This window comes from Pogona vitticeps, chromosome 12 (genome assembly GCF_051106095.1).
Source record: "Pogona vitticeps strain Pit_001003342236 chromosome 12, PviZW2.1, whole genome shotgun sequence".
Lineage (NCBI taxonomy): Eukaryota > Metazoa > Chordata > Lepidosauria > Squamata > Agamidae > Pogona > Pogona vitticeps.
Window position 1 is genome coordinate 12007375 of NC_135794.1, and position 18086 is coordinate 12025460.

General features: G+C 46.3%; 1 protein-coding gene across 2 annotated transcripts in view; it reads left to right on the forward strand.

The window, feature by feature from the left end:
- Nucleotides 1-6471: 6471 nt before the first annotated feature.
- Nucleotides 6472-18086, forward strand: part of ZNF710 (zinc finger protein 710) — a 30078-nt gene continuing 18463 nt past the window's right edge. Inside the window, exon 1 of one of the 2 annotated variants that reach the window (XM_072982155.2) lies at nucleotides 6472-6609. The gene's annotated coding sequence lies outside the window, so the exon portion shown is untranslated. Of the gene's footprint in view, nucleotides 6610-6913; nucleotides 7057-18086 lie in introns of those variants that run through there. The other variant, XM_072982156.2, reaches the window with a different exon arrangement.

Consider the following 18086-nt stretch of genomic DNA (forward strand, 5'->3'; position numbering starts at 1 on the left):
GGAAATGCAAAACAAGGCAAAGCAAAAGGCAAACCCCGCAAGACCCATCAGAAATGCAAAAAAGAAAGGCAGAAAGCAAGCAAATAGTGCAAGACCCTTTGGAAATACAAAAAAAGCAAAGCAAAAAGCAAGCCCCACAAGACCCATTGGAAATGGGGGGGGGGACACAAACCATCCAAGACCCATCACAGCATAGAAACATAATCCCATCACCCAGCCCAAAACCACGCTGCAAAACCCACCCAGAAGTTTTTTTAAAAAGCAGAAAGCAGCACCTTACCTTACACGGCAGTCCGAAGCCTCCTCCAATCGCACACTCTAACCGCTGGGGCAAAAGAGCTACAAAGAAGCAGCTCTTTGCCTACCAACGGTTAGCAATTTGAATTCCCTGCCTTTTTTCCCTGTCTTTTTTTGGTTGTAACTCGAAGCTCCGGCCGCAATTTGAAGCAAGATTTTGCAGCCAGAGCTGGTCGTAACTCAAAATGGTCGTATGTCGGGACGTTCATAAGCGGAGGCACCACTGTGCATAGCTCACTCCTGTCTTCAAACTGTCTGACTAAAAAGAGCAGGAAAAGAAGACCTGAGTAGAGAGCAAAAGCAAAGTGTGTGCTACTAAAGCACTCTCAGGGTGGTTTACAATTTAATTGTATAGGCTACACATACCCCCCCCCCCCGCGCACAAGATGGGTACCCAACTTCGGAAGGATGGAAGACTGAATCAGCCTTGGGCTGGCTGCCAGAATCTGCTGGGACTGTAAACTGACTGTGAGCAGGGTTTAGATTGCAGTGCTACCGTTTAATTATTGTGCCATGAGGACGTGGTGGCGCTGTGGGCTAAACTGCAAAAGCCTGTGCTGCAGGGTCAGAAGACCAGCAGCCGTAAGATCGAATCCACGCAACGTAGTGAGCTCCCATTGCTTTGTCCCAGCTCCTCGCTAACCTAGCAGTTCGAAAGCATGTAAATGCGAGTAGATAAATAGGTACCATCTTGGTGGGAAGGTAAAACAGCGTCCCCTGGTCATGCTGGCCACGTGACAACGGAAAACTGTCTTCGGACAGGCGCTGGCTCTATGGCTTGAAAAGCGGGATGAGTGCCGCCCCCTAGAGTCGGACAAGACTGGACTAAAAATGTCAAGGGGAACCTTTACCTTACTACCGTTTAATTATTGTGCCATGAGGAGTGGCTTCTCTTTAAAATTCTGAAGCAGAAAGGAAACATTTGGCTACTGCTGGGTTGACATCCACCTCAGTCCAGAAAGGTCCCTCCCAGGCTGGGCCCTGAGCTTTCAGGTGTTTCGGGACCCCTCTGGCACTTCAGTCTTCTATCCAACTAAAGCTGACAGGCTGACTCTGGTGCAGTAGGTACAGTACTAGACTGGAGTCCTTAGCCCTATATCCATTTTGAGGGTCTCCTGTAGTTCCTTTAACCCTTGGACCCCAGTCTGCCTCAACTAAAATAAAATAAAATTGACATGCCCCCTAGGCTTCAGCCTAGTCAGTCTGATGAATAATACGGCATGCTCCTATCCAAAACCCCTTAAGGGCAACATATGAAGGTTGCTGTAATTCCAGCGTGGTTCTCTCCGCCAGCTCCCACTTCAGTTTACTCACAAGTAAACAAGGGTATCCTCTTCTTTTGCCCACCTTTGGTCTTCCTTTTGTCACTGGACATCTCTTTGAGGGAAAGGAGCGTGAGCAGCCTTTCAGGGAGCTGCTGAAAGGCATTCCATCAGCGCTGTTGAAAACGGAGGATTCAGAGAATGCAAGTAGATGCACTGCAAACCATACTGGGACAAAAATGTCTGAAGTTCACACAGTGTGTGGTAGCAGTCTGCTTTAGTTTGTTAGGGATGGTAAGACCCATAGTGTTAGGAGTGGGCTCATTCAAGCCCAGTTGAGCAGCTGCTCAATGTCCCCTAACAATCGGAAAGCAAACTCAGTGGAAAACATTCTGTAGAAAGAAAACAAATGACACAGTGCCACTCCGTGGTCTCTTTATAGTGCAGTCACTTCCAGTCATGGCACATCTCAAAAAGACTATTGGCAAACCATGATGAGTGTTCATGTGTCCACGAACTAGTTCTTCAATTGCAGAGGGAGCACATCTTATATTTGTGAGGCGTATATATTCATCTTAGCTTCTGTTTTCAGAAGGCTATAAAGCACGACCATGATTTGGATAAAATTGGGAGGACATGGTGCTGGATCCTGAGCATTCCATTAAGCCGTTCCCATAACTGATGTGAAATATGTACAGTACTGTAGTTTCTTCTTGAATTATTCTAGCCGACTGTGATTAAATTGCCTGAAATCCCCCCTACACTGGCAAAGCACAGCACAATACCAGCAAGATAGCTGTCTTTTCCTCGCCATCCAGCCCCAACCACAGCAAAGGACGTTCTTTCTCTTTTACTGAGTGTACTAACAAACTCAATGCCTGGGTTACCTATAGTAGGGAGTGAGAAAACAGTTGCTCTGGAACAGCTCTGCAGATGACATAAACCTAGGAGGGACAGCCCAATATTATCTGAGACAGGACCAAGGCCCAAAAAGTCTGGACAAGCTAGCTAGACCACTAGGCCAAACCTAACAAGATGATTTTAAACAGATATTTAAAGTCTTATTTAGGGTACCACCAACAATACCACCCAGTAAAGCACATGCTTGGCACACGGTGGAAGTATACATGGAAAGAACCTGAGGCTTAGTGGCTCACAAGCTGAATGTAAGCCAGCAGTGCAGCACCCTTTGAGGAATGCTAGAAGGAGCTGCATATGTTTAGTTCAGAAAATAAAATAATAGCAGCCTTCAAACAGCTGAGAGGAAGACATGCAGAAAATGGGGCAGGCCTATTCTGTGTTGCTTCTGAGAACAGGACTGGAACCAAAGGTTGCAGATTTAAGTTAAACATTATTAGAAGTTTCCAAAGAGTGACAGCTGTTCAGCAGTGGAATTGATTGCCTCAAGAGATCTTAATACAGTATCTCCTTCATCTAGACCAGTGGTTCTTAACCTTTGTTACTCGGATGCTTTTGAACTGCAACTCCCAGAAACCCCAGTCAGGACAGCTGGTGGTGAAGGCTTCTGGGAGTTGCAGTCCAAAACTCCTGAGTAACCCAAGGTTAAGAACCAGTGGTCTAGACTGTTTCAGCAGATCCCTAGACAATCATGTCACTGAATCCTGCACTGCGGAGCCTACACTGAGCATGGGTTGAACACAGTGATCTTTAATGGACCTCCTACTCCATGATTCTAATAACCAGACTATATGGGAAATTATATGAGGATACATAGATGGGTAGGATGACAGCTCCAGAGAGATAGCTGTGTTATCTGTAGTCAAAGTTAAGTCAACAAAGAGTCTTGTGGCATCTTAAAACGTCTTATTTGGCATAAGTGTTCACGGGCTCTAGTCTATTCCTCAGATGCTGTGATTTTTCACTGTGTGTGTGTGTGTGTGTATATGTGTGTATATGTATTTTACATATGTGAAAGTTTGCATTTGCATGGTAAACAAGTGGGGTTGATTGACAATTGAATGGGGAACGTGTTCCAGGAATGACAGCTATCGAATCTGAGAAATGTAAATGAATGGAATGTTTATGAATGGAACTGCAAACTCATTGAACTACATGTTTCTTTGCTGGATAGGTCCTGTTTGGTATATAAAGGAATATTTGAAGAAGAGTCAAACAGAGTCAATTTGTGCTGCCAAGGCAGAGCTGTTAGTGAACATCTTGAGTGTGGAAAGAGAGAGTAGGAATGAGTCAGTCTGTTTGTGAAGAGACTGTGCATAATAATGTGGTCTTGTTAGTATCTGTGTCAACACAAGTATTTATCTGTATATGAAGAACAGAAAGTTTATGTTATAAATAAATAAATAAATAAATAAATACTGAAAAAACTGGCCGCTTGAAATATTGTTCTTTTTTAATGTGTTGACTGAACCTTATTTGTTTTTAATTAAATTATTTTTGATGTATACAACTTTATTATTTTATAAATAACAATCACCAGAGATATACCCACACATACTGCTAGTCATTGCTATGACATGTGGATTATGCAGTATCACCAAAGGAAACAAGGCTCTGTTTTATCAAGAACAATATTTTAAAAAGGCAACGTCTAAATCATCAATGAACTGCATCAGAATTAAAACAGCAGTCTAAAAGGAATATGGGTTGTTTGCCTGGATTTGATAGGGATGGTCCAAAGGAAGGAGTCCCTATTCACAAGTTTAAATGTTAACACCAAGCTTAGTGCAAAGGTTTGGGGACTGCTGTCACTTGTGTGGCACCACACACAAGTAGTGGAGGTGGATGCATTTGAAGAATGTGAACAGCAGTTCGCAAAATTTATGCCAAATACAATATATTAGCATTTAAAACATTATAGGACTCTTTTTCACTGTGCTGCAAGAAAACCAACAAAGATATGCTAGACAGGATTGGATTAACTAGTTGACTGGCTCATGTGCCAGCCACATGACTGATGTATTTACTCTTTCCCTTGGAAACCCAGAGGCATTGTGTTGAGTTGTCTGTGACTCCAAAAAGGAGTAGTAATAAGGGGTTGGGGTACGGCATCCTTTATAACATAACTAGTAGGGTCATACCTTTAGTAGGCCAACAGGAAAACTAAACAAAAAGTACAGTGTTATGTGCATGCATCATCAGACATGGGGTTATAAAAGAAAATAGGGGAGAGTGTAGGAATTAGGAAAGGAGAGCCTTTCTGTGATTCTACAGGATGATGGTCTCTATTCTTGCAGCATCTCCCTATCGCTACCTAAAGTTACTGTTATGTTTAGAAACTCCAGAATAGGAACATTGCCTATTTAAACTAGATTGCTGCTGATGGAATTACAACTAACTGGCTAAGTTATTTCTAAAGTTATTGTTTTAAAATATTTTTGTTTCATTTGAATTTGTTTTCCTTGAGTATGATTATCTTTAATTTCTTTGAAGGACATTTTCTGGGAGAAAGGCAAGAGATGAATTTAATTAATAAATGAAAATATCAAGCTGTTTATATACAGATAGGATCTGTGCATTGAGAGTTGTTCCCTTATCATAGAGCCTTTCCCCTTTTGCTGTTAAACGGCTGCTGCAGCCTGCTTCCTCCTTTGTTCGAGGATTCCGAAGCTTTCCCTGTGAAAAGCACCTTCCAAACACATGAAAGATGTTGCCCAGGCTCCCAAAGCAGTCGAGCTCACATAATTCTTCTTTGGGGAAGTATATAGTTCTTCTTTCAAGTTTCGCTGGGGCAGAGGGGCACAGAAAGAGGACTGGGTTGGGTAATGCATATAGCGGTGTCTTGAACGGTACTTCCATGGATGGCAAGTAGAAATGTTATGCCTTGTTGGGCAGCAAATCCTTTGTGGATCGTGTCAAAATTTCCAGGAATGTGCCTTTGGGACTACTGCTGTTGAACTCCCTCTGCAGGAACTGCACTGCTGTTCAGTTTGGCAGTCCTGCCAGCCTAGTTACCGCCTTCTGTGCAGGGAAAATTGTGGTACCAAAACAACAACAAAACCGATGCTTTGGAGTGCTTTACTCTGGAGGGAAAGCGAATGCATGCGAGAGGGTGGGTGGCCGAGTGTTTCCATCAGACTGTAAAGGGGAGAAGCGATTTATCCCCTTTGGAATAGCCTGACCTGGGCTTACACCAGTGAAAGAGAGCAGGTTCAAAGAAGCAAAGGACACCCTTAGAGCCCAGAGAGTGAAACGGGCACTGGTGTGCGCGCGTGCTCCCACCAGCAGGCCTCGGGGCACGGCGTTGCACCCTGATGGGCTTGGGCCCACCCTAGGCACGCGCTGGCACCCTCTTCCCCCCCCCATACCCGACAGGCCGAGGTCCCTGACCGGGCCCAGGCTGGGGGGGGGGGCTCTGTAGGGGCCACGACGCTTTTTACTGGCGCGCCTCGCGGGTGGCAAGAAGGGCCTGCCTGGGCCCCACTTTGCAGGCCACATGGAGGGCGAGGAGGGCGGCGGCGGCGGCAGGGGCTCTTGGCGAGGGGGCTCGGTGTGAAGGCCCGGAGACGAGGGGGGGGCAGAGCGCAAGAGCGCGAAAGAGGAAGGCTGCTTGTGGGGCGGAGGAGGGAGAGAAAAGAAAACTTGGCGAGGGACGGAGAGAGAGAGGGAGAGAGGAAGTGCGAAAACAAAAGCGAGATAAAAGGGCTGCTGCTGCTGCTGCTGCTGCCGCCGCTCTCCCTCCTCCGCTGCTGCTGCGCCTTTCTTTCTCTCTCTCTCTCCCTTTTCTCCGAGCTGGGCTAGGAGGGGCTGTTTTGCATCCCTTCACGTCAGCCCTGCCTCATTCCCTTCTTCCTTCCTTCCTTCCTTCCTGCTCGAGAGAGAGAGAGAGAGAGAGAGAGAGAGAGAGAGAGAGAGAGAAAGGGAACCGCCAGCCATCGAGGAGGAGCAGCCGGCGGCGGAGCCCAGACCGGCGGCAGCAGCAGCAGCAGCAGCAGCTCCGGGAGGCGAGGTGGTGGCGGCGGGGCCTCGCCCGGCTGCCCCCTTCTCGCTCTCTCTCCCCCCGAAGCCCGGCGGCCCGCCTGCCCGCTCGCCCGCCCGCCCCTTGCCAGGCCTCCACGGGAGTCCCAGCAGGGTGAGTTCGCCCCGTGACCGGCCGGCAAAAAAAGCGCCTCTCTTCGCGGGCCGGAGAAAGGGTCTCGGGGCCTGTGGCCCGCTGGCGACCGCTTTCCACCGGCCACCTCGGCTGCCCGGGGCCGGCGCGGAGGGAGCGAGAGAAAAGAGCGATGGCGCCTGGAGGAAAGAGAGAGAGAGAGGGAGGGAGGGAGGGAGGAGGGAAGGAAGGCGAGGGAGGGAGGGAGGGAGCGAGCCAGGCAGGCAAGCAAGCAGGAAGGGAAGGGGAAGGGGAAGGGAGGCGCACCCGGCCGGGCTCGGGGCTGCGGCTCCGCTCCGGCGGGCAGCACGTGGGGGGCGCTCCTTCGAGGCGGGCCGGGGCTCCCCGGACGGCAACTTTCCCCTCCGCCCGCCCGCCCGCCTGCCTGCCTGCCTTCCTCTCTGCGCGAAGTTTGGCTCGCCCACCTAGGTGAGAAGAAGGGGAGGGGGGGAAGGAGGGAGGGAGGGCCAGCCGAAAAGGGTCTCTCCTCCGAAGCCACGATGGACGCCTCCACCTCCTCCGGGACTCGGCGCGTCTGGGGCTCGAACCTGTTGCGCACCTTCGCATTGCCGCAGGCTCGGTCCCCGGAGCGCGCCCTGGCTGGCGAAGGGAAGCGCCGGCTGTCCTCCCTCCCTCCCTCCCCCGACTCGACTCTCCACCCCGCTTCGCGTCTCTCGGCGTGATGAACTTAAAAAACAAACAGTTCGCCCCCCCCCGACTAGATTGGGGGCTGGAGAGCGGGTCTCTTGTAGCTCCCATGCCGAGTTTGCTGCCTGCCGCAGCCTGGCCGCGAGGCTGAGACACCTCGCAGGACCCGGGGTGCAAAGGATCGGGCCGATTTGCTCTTCTGCTCGGCTGTCAGAGCCTTTTTGCCCCCCCCCCCAACGTCAGACGCTGGTGCCCGGTTCTCTCCCGACAGGAGAGTGGAAGAAAAGACTGCCAGTCACGTCGTTTGGTGCAGCATCTTGGCTGCCTGCTGCTTGTGGGGGGGGTTGGTACGGGGGTACCACTGCGGTCTGGACCTTTGGGCACCCCGGAGTGGACAGGTCCCAAAATGGTTTTATTGATGGGCGTAGGAGCGGCTCTCGCAGAAGGGGTTGGCCTGCCCTGTAGTACATCTTATCCATTTCTTTCCTTGGCCGGGACCCCTCTTCTCCCTTCCTTTACTTCTCCCTTTTAGAAGTAGTTTGGAAATGTACTTCAACGCTTTTAGGAAAGGAGATTTTCAAAAAGTATACAGAGAGATATTTTACAGAGAGAGATTTTAAACCTATGAACAGCATGGTGGACACTGATGTTTGTTTGTTTCTAACAAACGAAATGTTTGTTTTTCGCTCTGAGTGTCTTGAAGTTTTGGCCTTGAATTGAAAGTTTGACTGTTAAGGACTTAATAGAGCAGATATTAGAAAAGGGAGTTTTGGGATTGGCAAAGCCGTAGTCCCATAATTTGGCCTGGAGGTTTCTTGCTGAATTATAGGGATGGGAGTTTTTGTTTATTCTGAAAATCCTGTCCAGAGTGGATACCGAATATTTCCCAGGAGATTTCACCTGAAGGATACTTGATATGTGTGCAATAGACATCATGGGAAAAGGCTGTCTGTTCACTGTCTCCCCAAGACTTGGTCAAAGGTGCAACTCTGCTCTGGTTAGAGAAACCCCTTAGCCAATGTGGCTTCAGATTCCCCATTTACTCTGAAAGAGTTAAAGATGCTCTCCGACTTTCAGCTCCCTTTCCATGGTTGGAAAGAGGTTATGTGGGAAGAAAGACCTTCCTTTTCTGCACAACTTGTGAGGAATAGTCTGGGAAGAGTATGTTCCATTGTGAGGAAGAAATGCCTGCAAGGAAAGATTAGGTCTTTAGATAGTAGTCAGTTAAAGGCTATGATTCTGTGTCAACATGCCGATAGGTTCATACCAGCTGCTCTTTAAAATAGCAATGATAGTAGTAGTAGGATTTGTATACAGTCTTTTGCTCCAGAAATCCTTAGTTCTGTGCTGAAGATGGAACTCAAAGAGTCTCATAGCTGTCAGCCTCAAGAAGTTGTTGTCCATGTGTTTGGAGGCTCGGATATAGCTTTTGTGTGTGTGAAATACCATGCTATTCCAAAACTCATTAACCCACTGAAGAGTTAACACTTTTAGTTGCCAAAGAGAAGCACAAATCATTCAAAACACGTACACATATATACCTTTTCTCTCCTTGCCTTTGATATCATTAAGTTATTATTTGAAAGAAGAAAGAATAGAATATATTGAAAGTACGCCGGAAACTTTCAAATGTTTTGCCACTGTATTCTCAAATACAGTGTATTCTCAAATACGTTTTGCCACTGTATATAGATGCTGCAGAATTTTCTGCCTGCAGGGTTTATGGTTGAACAGAATGAATGAAAAGATACAGCTCAAGTCCCATCTGCAGGACAGTAGTTCTCCCACCTATGCAGTATGGGGGGGGGGGGGGGACAAGGCATTTGAAACGGGATATGAAGTTCCAGGACGAGGGTGGATCCTGCAGTAGGTATTGCTTTTCTTGCCATAGAAGCTGTAGAGGAGCAGCAAATACATGCAACTTTGTGTACTGTTTCTGTGTACTTGGTTGTTTAAAAAATAGCTGTTGGCTGATTGTATTATTATGAGAGGTTTAAAAGGTTTGAAAAACATGTGCTGCAGGAGGGAAAAATTACATGTACCCTGTTTCCCCTAAAATAAGACCTAACCTGAAAACAAGCCCAAGTATGATTTTTCAGGATGCTCATAATATAAGACCCACCCCCAAAATAAGCCCCAATTAATTGAAACTCCACCCTCCACTACTGTGCAGCAACCAGAATAAGATGACAAAGATGACACGACTGTATTTAAGTAAACGTAGATTATTATATACGACAAAAAATCCCCTGAAATTAAGCCCTAATGCTTTTTTGGAGCAAAAATTAATATAAAACCCTGTCTTATTTTCAGGAAAACAGGGTAGTTGCAAAAGGGATCCATAAACAGTAGATTTTGGTTCCTGAACCACTTTGCTTTTCCCATATGGCAAAATGGTGGGAGAAAGTAGGTGACACTATAGGTATAATGTGTAAATGTGTAACCTTTATGCAAAAGGTTCAAGAAGCACAGCTTTATTTTTGACTGCTTCCAAGCTGGTGTTTTACTTATATTAATATCTGGAAATCAGCTCTGAACATTTTAAAGTATACACACACACACACCTTAAAAAGCTCATGAAAAATGTAGGTAAATATATTTATTTTCCTGAATCTAACTAACCTTAGCTAACTGAGTGATATGTCATGTTTCTTCTCCAGCGAAAGGTCCAGAATGGTTCCTATCAATCCAAGCACCGGACAATATTACATGTGTGCATAATAGAGTTAGATTGGGCTGCAGGAACAGCAGCATTTTCCTTGTGATGTCTGTCCATCATAGGTGATCAGTTGTAGAAATGAAGAAGGAAGGAAAGAGTCCTAGAATTACAGAAGAAAGATAATTTTTATCTTTCCTATTTCAGTCTGCCTATCCTTGCCACTGAGTGCATGTGTGTATGCATGCATGCACACCAGCATGTACTCTGCAATATTTTGCAGTATCCCATGACACTTTAGCAGTCACATTTGCCATAGCTTCACCTCTACATACTTAGGTATTATTTCCTCAGTGCTTTACAGCCATTGGCATCTTTACATCTTGGCATCTTGGCAGCTGTTTTGCCTCTTACAGTTCTCCCTCTGTTTCTTCCTAGCCCTTTTCCTTCAATTGGTCCCAAGAATGTTGGGAGGCCTTGTGTTCCTCTCCCCCACTACCACTATCTATGGGGGGGAGGAGAGCAACGTTTCCATGGAAGCTGCATTCCCCTTCCAGGATCCAGTGTATGCCAGCTGTTCTATGGATCTTTTAAAACTCTTTGAGATTAAGGGTACTTTGGTTTATGTGTGCTCCTAGAGAACAGTATTCAAATTAAAAGAAATGATTTGGGGAAGAAGGCCGGAGATGTTCCTTGTGGAGGCCTTTTGTGCGGTGAACATAATGGGTTGCTCTCTTTTGCTTGAAGACTAAAATATGAACATTACTTCCCTTTTCTAATTTGCTGTCTCATAATTGTTCTCATTGTTGAGCATTAATCCCAGCACCACTCTTACGCCATATGAGCCTTTCCAATGGATTACCCCATCACCCTGCTACTCCTTCTAACTGGATCTTGAGCTGCTCTGTGGCCTGCAACGGCTGGTCCGCATTTAGACAAGGAGTAGGCAGCTTCTGGTTTTGCAAATGCTTTTAACCACACATTCCATCATCCTTAGCCAGCCAGCCTGTTCGCCATCCCTGATTTATATGGACAGGTTCTTGGCATGAGCTGCCACTTGAGATGTGCACTGTGCGCGCGCATTCTTTCTCTTTGCAGCAGCTTCATTGTGGAGTCCAACCTGGAAGGGCATGGGCGCGCGCGCGCACACACACACACACACACACACACACACACACACACACACACACACACACGTTGTTTTGAGAAAAAAAAAGAATCTTGAAGTCAGTTCTTGATAGTCTAAGGAGGACACTGTCCAGCAGCCTTTTTTCTCTTTCAGGCTGTTTTGCTTCTGTTCTTGAGCCCAGTTCTTCAGCATTTACGTGGAAGTGTGTGCCAAACGGTGGCTGTTCCTCAGTCACAATGGACTAACAGAACTAGGCTTTGTTTTTTTCATTTCTCATCCCTGGAAGAAGCCTAGCGATCAGAATAGTGTGAACTGGATTGATCAAGGAAACATATACCGTAATCCCAGTATCCTGCTTGTAGTAGTGGTAGCAAGGAATGTGTGAGAGAAATGGCCTTTTATCATTTCTTTAGTGCTAAAGCATAAACTTGCCTCTGAAGGTGACTGTTGAGGAACAAATCACTGTTGATAGATTAATTTGCCGTGGCTACCGCTGATGGCAGCAAATCCTATGAATGAATTATGTATGTTATGGGGAAGAAATCCTTCTCTCCTCTTCTATCAGTCCTTGGCCCCCAAGCTTCTAATATTATGGGAAGGTCTGGGTTTTCTGGAAAGCTTGGAACTGGAAATCTTTCTGCAGCCATAAATGGTTTGAGATCTGACTGTGCATGTTATTTGACTTACTTTTTAGACTTCTTACTAAATAAGTGATTTATAATTTTCACTAAATAGGACCTGATAATTTTATGTGCTATATAAGTTCCTTTAAAGTGTCCCAGTAGCCAGAGATGGCTAGAATGAAACATTTCAGTAGAGGAAAAAAATCATACTTGGCCTGCAATTACATGTATAAGTTGTATCAGCTTCAGGTTGCAGAGCAAGGCGGAAGTGGCACTGCGTCAGCAGAATGTGAGGGGTTTCTCTGTCACTAGACATTGGCTGGTGTGGGGTTGCACAGTGTATTTGCAGCATTGCCACAACGCTTAAGGCCTGAAAGAAGGTGGAGGATTAATATGGGCGGAAGGATAGAACTTTTGCCAAATGTATGCCATTTCAAACTCCAGTGCCAACTCTGTTAGGTGCCGTCAAGTAACATCCAACTTGTGGTAACCCTAGTAGGGTTTTCAAGGTAAGTGAGATACTTAAAGACTCATTCTGCCGTTACTGCCCCACAGTGAGTTTTCCTGGCCAAGTAGGCATTTGAATCCAGGGATCCTTAGTCACAGAATCCTGAAGTTGGAAGGGGCCTACAGTATAAGGCTATCGAGTCCAATGCCATGCTCAGTGCAGGAATACAGATCAAAGGATATCTGCTGGGTGGTTGTCTACATTTCTCTTGAATGCCTCCAGCATTGGGGCTCTCGCCACCTCCTGAGGCAATTGGTTCCACTGTCGTGCTGCTCTAACAGGTAGGAAGTTTTTCCTGATATTCCCTTGAAATCTGGCTTCCTGTAACTTAAGCCCATTGCATGTCCTGCACTCTGGGATGATCGAGAAGAGATCCTGCTGCTTCTCTGTATGATAGCCTTTCATGTATTTGAAAACTGCCTTCTTTTCTCAAGGCAAAACATGCTGAGTTCAAGTCTAATCCATCACTCCTATTCCATCACTCTCTTCACTAGGCCACAGGGGCTCTTGCAGTGCCAACTACATTGCATCTATTAATAAAACATAGCCTGTTGGTCTTTATGGACAGGAAGGTAGAATCCATTTCTCCCTCATGTCTTTGTTACCACAACAGTGTAGGATACCAGTCTCAGCACTCAATGGGAATACTGTCGCTTAGGTCAGTGGTCCCCAACCTTGGGCCTCCAGATGTTCTTGGACCTCACCTCCCAGAAATCCTGGCCAGCAGAGCTGGTGGTGAAAGCTTCTGGGAGATGTAGTCCAAGAACATCTGGAGGCCCAAGGTTGGGGACCACTGGCTTAGGTGACAGGGTGTGTGGCATGGAATTACCTGCCCTAGGAAAAGCACACTGCTCACACTCATCTCCACAGCACTCATGACTCCAGAGATAAACTCTGAAGACTCTAGTAGGAGCTCCCCCTCCACATCTATAAGTTAATATAGCTGGAGAACACACCATGCCACCTCCCTTTCTGAGCAGCTGTAGCTAGTGGCTGCGCCTTGACTAAGCTGCTTTGATGAAACTATCTCTGACAGCAAGCCATGTTTCTCCTGCTCAGGGCACACAATGCCAATCCTACATGCAGGAGTCTTTCCTTCAGCCCGCACCTTCCAGTCCTCGGGGCTGCAATCCAAACACTTCTTTGGCCATGCAGGATCGCAGCCTGGGTCATGCAGTCTGGCAAACTGTCCCATTGCAGCTTCTTGCAGGGGAGACGTATGTATTGCCCAGACCACAGCTTATGCCATGGGAAGACCTGAGGCAAATGGACTGTTGAGGAGCATAGGCAGCGCTAATCCCCATCTCAACAACCTCTGGCCATGCATCTAGGAAAGGTGCAGTGCTCCAGTGGGCCCACATTTGCTCACTCCTCCCAGTGCCCCTCTCCATGACAGATGCAGAGGGCAAGACCTGTCAGCTCTTATCCACATTCATGGAGATCAAAGTCCTCACCACCTCCCAAAGGTCTTTCCCATGGGAAGTCTTTGTGACTCTTTTTTTCCCCAGAACTCCAGCGCTGTCCAAGAAAATTGGCCATCCCGTGTTTTTGACCCCTTTGCTTCTGTAGCAGACAGACTTAATTTTTGGTATTCAGTCACTGGAACTCTGTTCAAGGCGCAGCCTTGGTTGACCTTATGGCCACTGGGACAAGGGGTGGGTGACCCCTTCGCCCCCTCCGTGCTTAGCTTGTGGACAGGTCTCTTGCAGCAAAGAGGAGATCCGGGAAAAGTGTGCTGCTGCTGTGGTGTGTGAAGCAGTCAGCTGAGTGGACAGAATTCCCTTCCTCTACCCAGGACGATAAATTGCCTGTTAGACAAAAAAGGGGGAGGGAGGGAGGGCGTGTAGGTGTGCTGGAGGGCAAAAAGGGCTAGTGGCCTATGCAGTGCTCACCTTGGTCGGCTCAGGGACCTCGTTCTCTTGGGGATGCCTGTTTGTGTGAACCCATTCCGAATGTTTGTAGTGAGGAAACATAGTGTGGATTTGAACCCAGGCCCTTCTGTCCATTTCCAGGACTAGGAATCCTCTTGCAGTCTCTTCTGACCCGGTGCATTTGCAGTATTCTGGACTGCAGCTGCCACCAGTGCGGCCACTGGGGGAGGGCGCTGGGAGCTGCTGTCTCACAATATTAGGAATGTCTCCCTTCCCCCCCCCCTTTTCCCTATGTGTAGTACTAGGGCCATGAACCCCAGGATAACGGAGGGAGCAGAATGCCTTCTAGAGGGATTCAGGAGACTGAGTGCTGTATTTGTGGAGTGGCTTTTATTCTGAGGACAGAGTTGGCTTCCTAGCTCTTGCTTCAGTTCTGGCTGTTGATGGCCAAGGAGAAGAGGGGAAGGGCCTCTTCCTGACATTGGTCTGGATCAGGAAGAAGTTGTTGGCCCTCACAGGTTTTGAAGTTCAGCCGGCGGTCGCCTCAGCCAACGTGACCAGCAGTTTGGGATTCTGGGAGATTAAATCCAAAAGAGCTAGTTTAATAATTATGTCCTCCCCCCCAAAAAAATGTCACACTGGCAGGTACTGGTGGGAGTTGCAGTCCAGAAATACCAGAAGGGACTGCAGGAAGATTCCTAGTTCTGGGAATGGACAGAAGGGCCTGGGTTCAAATCCATGCTATGATTTCTCACCACAAACATTGGGAAGGCGTCCACACAAACAGGCAACCTGAGGGCGGTGCTTCTTCACCTGACTCTCTCCACGGGGACGCAAATCCCTGCTGTGGCCAAGGCTGCCTTTTTTCATCATTGGCAGATTTAATAATTGCAGAGCTGGTTGGACAGGAACTTCCTGATCACACTGGTTTCTGTGTTGTTAATCTCTAGCATTGATTACTGCAATGCTCTCTACACGGAGCTGCCTCTGAAGGTGGTACGGAAGCTTCATCAGGTATAAAAGATGGCAGCTAGGTTAGTATCGTCGGCTTCTGAGCCAAATTCGAAGTGTGAGTGTTAATTTATAAAGCCCTTCAGAGCCTGAGACCTTGTTACCTCCCAGAGCATCTCTCCTTAAGATTGTCAGCCTCAGCCCTCTGGTCTATCCAGGCTTGTGGTTGCAAGTGCTCACACCCAGGTGAGGCCTGGAAAACTACCACTAGGAACCAAGCTTTCTCGGTGATAGCCACACACTATGGGACATGTTGCCTGTTGATGTACGCCAGTTTCCCTCCCTTCTGCCTTCCAGAAACATGTGGAAGCTGAACTTTTCAAAGAGGCCTTTGGTAACATCCTCCCCCTTGTGATGCTCTCCCTGACCCGCATGTTTTAATTTGATTTTTGTTTACTGTTGCCTCTAATTGTGGATTTATGTTGTGGGCAGGTTATTATTTCTTTTTCTTTTTTTATTGGCCACCCAGAGTAGTGCTTTGTTACCAGATGGGAAGGGTAAAAATGCAAGCAAGCAAGCAATAAATTAAATAAATAAATAAGTTTCTTAACATTTAGGTGGGGTCATATGGAAGAATACAGTTGTTCAAATAGCTTGGTCCCAAATGGATTTGAGTCTGAACTGAACAAAAACAAAACAAACAACTAGGACAACAGCAATATGGTATATTAATGTAAATGATAAGAGCACTGACTGTTTTTAAATGGTTGTAGAATGCAGTGGTTATTCAAAAGAAAGATGTGCTTCTGCTGTGCTAGCAAATATATTGTGTGCAACCCAACAATGTAGAATCAACCCATACACATATTCACTGTATTTCCTTACAAAAGTCACTATGCAATTATTAGAATGCTAACGATAGCCAGCAACAATTGCTGAGTAACAAACTACTATAGGCAGACAATAATGTATAGATATTTAATGCAAGGCAGACAAAATTTGTAAATATGAAATGTAGCCTGGCAATTTAGTATTTTGTTGTCGGTCGGGATACAATTTATTTAGAAGCATGAGCACTTATTTTGAATACCTTTGTTGCGTTTTATAAATCTTTGCACAACAGTTAGGGATTTTGTACCCACATTGTACAGGGTTTCTGAAGTCTGCCCAGAAATAGATTGCTAGTCAGTGAAGCTTCCACAAGGAAGAAGTCACAGACTTTCCCTGTATCCCTGGTGGAGTATTTTCTCACACCTACCCCCTTCTTCAGTGAACTGGTAGAGGTGGTCCCTGCTCTGATTTTACCTATTCTCCTTTCCTGTGCTCCAAGAAAAGTTATCTACTCATGGATCAATCAGTCTATCCTCTTTGTAGATCTCCTCTGTGGGTGCTGTACTGTCCCTCACAGAATCAGGCTGAAATCCAGTTGCTTGTCACAATAAGGGTGCAGTCAGAGGTGAAGAAAGGATCATTATTTGATTGAACCAGAAAGGGTTGCTTTGCTGAAAGTGATCTCCCTTAAAGTCATGCTTTTATCTGTTGGGATTTCACTCAAGTCTAGCCCCAAAAAAGATTAGCCTAGTGACTGGGCTGAAAAGGTCTAGTCTGGACACGGATCAGGGTCAAACTGGGTTAGGGTTAGGGTGGGGCTATCGCCTCTGTGTTAAGTGATCACCTGGGAACAGCTCACACCTGACTGTGTCATACGTGGTCCAAAATGCGAGTTATTTTCCTGTTTGAGTGCACCCTAAGTCACAACTAGAGTAGGCCTATTGAATCAGTGGAACTTACAGAGGAATTAACTTACTAACCCCCCACTTCTTCAGTGGGGCTACTCTAGTTGCAACTTACTACACTAAGCAACAGCATTTCAGCCATAGGGTTTGAAAGAATTTTGAATGTTATTTAGTTCAAACGCCTGCTCAGGCTTAGGATGCGAATACTGAATCTCTGAAATGCCAGCATCTGTTTAAACCCTTCCAGCAAAGTGTTTCACCTGTTAGATAGTCTGTTCCACTGTTGAAATGCTCCTAGCAATAGGAACTTTTTCTTGAGGACTAGCGCAGGAATGGAGAATACAGTATTCTATATTTAGAATATTCTCTAAATGTTCTATGATGCCAATCAGCCCTATCTCATATGGCAAGTTGTAAAATCAGGACAGCCATAAGATTGGTCTGTCCGTGGTCTGGCTGAAACCTACTTCCCTGCAGAAAGGATTGGTTCCAGTCCTGCCTTTTGGAGCAACAGAAAGCAACCCCGTTCCATCTGCTGCATGATAGCAGTTCAGGTAATCTGGAAACCCTTTAAGTATCTCTTCTTAATCTTTTATTTGCTGAAAGAAAGAAAGAGCGAGAGAGAGAGAGAGAGAGAGAAAGAAAGAAAGAAAGAAAGAAAGAAAGAAAGAAAGAAAGAAAGAAAGAAAGAAAGAAAGAAAAGAAAGAAAGAAAGAAAGAGAAAGCTCTTTCAACCGTTTCTAATACGTCTTGGTTTCCAGACCCCTTCCTGTTCTTTGTATGCATTCCAATATGCAAGTGCCCTTCCTAAAATGTGCCAAAACTGGTCATAGTACTGCAAATGTGGCCTGACTAATCCAGAATGGAGTAGAGCTGTTACCTCCTGTGCCTAAACTGGAACTGTACATGCTATGCTTCTGTAAAGAAGCCCATGAGCTTTGATGCTGCTTTGTGTGCAGTGCTGGCTCATGTTCAGTTTGTGGTTAATTAAGATACCTACGAACCTAATAACTGAAATCGTTTTCATGTACGCACCTGCCGCTTCAGGTCCACTCATCCCATACTTGTGCCTTCAATTCTTTGTACCTAAATGCAAGACTTTACATTGATTTTTGTAGAATTTCATCTCAGAGGGTTTTAGTCCAGCATTTTAGTTTGTTAAAATGAAGATGGTGAAGTTTTGGAATCATGGTCTCACTTCTGTGATGCTGCCTCTGTGTCCTCTGCTTTGACAGGTTGGACTAGAAGACCCTTGTGATCCCTTCCAACTGTACATTATAGTATTCTGTCTGCAGATTTCATAAGCACCCTGTCCATTATTTTATCCAAATCATTTA